Source organism: Anneissia japonica, unplaced genomic scaffold, assembly GCF_011630105.1.
Source record: "Anneissia japonica isolate Jap-2015-1 unplaced genomic scaffold, ASM1163010v1 scaffold288068_len275957_cov168, whole genome shotgun sequence".
NCBI lineage: Eukaryota > Metazoa > Echinodermata > Crinoidea > Comatulida > Comatulidae > Anneissia > Anneissia japonica.
Genome location: NW_022698294.1, coordinates 61,786 through 64,307, shown reverse-complemented (window position 1 = coordinate 64,307; position 2,522 = coordinate 61,786).

Here is a 2,522-nt window from a genome sequence, read left to right as displayed (position 1 = left end):
TCGCGCTTTTTTACTTTTATGATATAAATTGTTTAGACTCTTTTTGTCTGTATTTTAAAGTTTTAATTATTTAAATGTTTACTGCTTTTATATTGTGATTCCCCGACTCTCCTTACTATTGAATTTGTATGTTATATTATTATTATTATTATTATTATTATTATTATTATTATTATTATTATTATTATTATTATTATTATTATTAGGCCCATTATTATTAATGTTGTTCTTCTTTCGCGTTTTTTACTTCTATGACACTTTAGCTTTATTTTCACCCTATTTATTGTTGTAAACTTTCATGTTTACAATTGATTTATGTAGTGCCAATTGGAATTAAGTTTTGCTTCTTAAAGAAAACTTTCATAAACCATCCATGCATCATCTTTTATTGTAATATTTTTTTGTCCTGCTTTGTGCGAATTTTATCTGTTTTGTACAATGTTTTTATGATGAGAAATAAACTGAACTGATGATATACCAAAATAAATATTAAATTATAATGGTCTGTTAATTTTATTTGAGTTTTACTTTTTAATGTTGTTATATTAGTAACAGCAGTTAAAATAAAACCATTAAACCAAGGTAAATACGAGTTAAAAACACCTTAAAGTTCATTAAGAAGGTGGTAAAAACCATGAGGGGGTTTTCAAAGGTAACGCCAATGGAACGTTTACTTTCAATAAAATTTTAACTTAAAAAAAAGGCGTTTTAAGTAAACTATTGTTGATTCGGTGATATATAATTATTAACTGTGTTGCCTACTATTTATGGTCAACTGGAGAAGATGATAAACAGTTTCATTGGACTCAATTTTTGCTTATTTTAACCACATGCTTACCTAAGGTTTCAAATCACGTAAAATATTATTGTTGTAATCTGTTTATTTGTCTTTGTTGTTTGTGTGACTGTACTACTGTGATGCTTCAGGTTCCTGAATAATGACTGATTTTATGCCTACCATTGTTTTCCTGAATTATTGAGGCTTGGCTTGCGCTTCATAACCGCAAGGGAAAGGCGCAATATAAATACCCAATACCAGTACCTATTTTACGAATTAGCGCCACTCAACTGATCACCGAGCCCACATCCCTTCCCCTCCCCCCCCCCCCCCCCCATCACCCCCCCCCCCCATTTCAAGAAATCTAGATACGCCACTGGTTTACATGGCCGGATGAATGAAAATACTCAATCGATGTGCCACCAAATCGTAACCAGCCTTCACCATGCCCTCACGATGTCACCGGGGACGCAACGGCCAAAAACTTTGGGGTTAATTGGTAAAAATTGCACACAAATCATACGACGTCACTGACAACGCCGAGGACGGCAACTCGATTTTGAGATTAATTTTCCGAATAAAGTTATACTAAATAACTTCTAATGACGAACTATTGTCTTCAGTTGTCTTTGTTGGTCATTCAACTATCATTTTATTTATTTTTTCGGTGATATTACCATTCTCAATAAAACACCCACATAACAACGTCACGTTAGATCGATCGGTGGGGACGCCGTGGTGACGCCGGTAGGGTCAATTTTATTTTCGTCAGAAGGTGTCAAGATGATAAACAGTTTCATTGGACTCAATTCTTGCTTAGGTTAACCACATGCTTACCTAAGATTATACTGACACTGGTTTCAAATTAAATAACTGACAACTTTGGTTTGTATCATATCCGTGATGACTTCGTCGCCGAACGATGGCAGCAAACCAAAAACAAAATACATCATACAATACATTGTTATGTTTACTGGACGAGTTCTCATTGATAATTATAAGACAATGTCATAAATACAAGTGCATATAATTTTTATATATATATATATATTTTTTCTCTGCAATTTTAGGTGATTGTATAACCGCAATCATTATGTACAGTATACGTTTTTATAACAATACCTATAATAAGTCTAGGCCTAGTCCTAGTAGCCTAATAGTATTTTATTTAACCATTTTGCCCATTACCATACAGTATGTCATTTTGGAAGTGTTGCCGTTTTGGTTTACTGCGGTTTGACTTACTGCCGTTTTGGTCCATTGCCGTTCTGGTCTAAAAGTGTTGCCGTTTTGGTTTTTTGCCGTTTTGGTCATTGCCGTTTTGACTTATTGCCGTTTTAGTTTTTTGCCGTTTTGACCAGCTCGAACTGTACAATAATAATAATACTCTATAGGCCTCCGTCAAGTACGTTGTAACTCTATGCATAAACAAACTATTTCGATTACGTAACACCGTGTTGCGTCGTACTTTGTAATAATCGTCGTATTTTGTTATAAATTTGTCGTATTTTGCAAAAATTAAATAACCTGTCGTATTTTGTAACAAACCTATCGTATTTTGTAACAACAGAGCTCGTCGTATTTTGTAATAAACTCATGAGCTAACGTCGTACTTTAAATGCATGTTTACTTCTATAGGCCTACTTTTGCAGGTTTTTTAGAGATTAAATAAATGCTTGTGTGATTGTTTGGTGTGTGAAATTATTATACTATAGTATAAATACTATACTATACTATACACTAT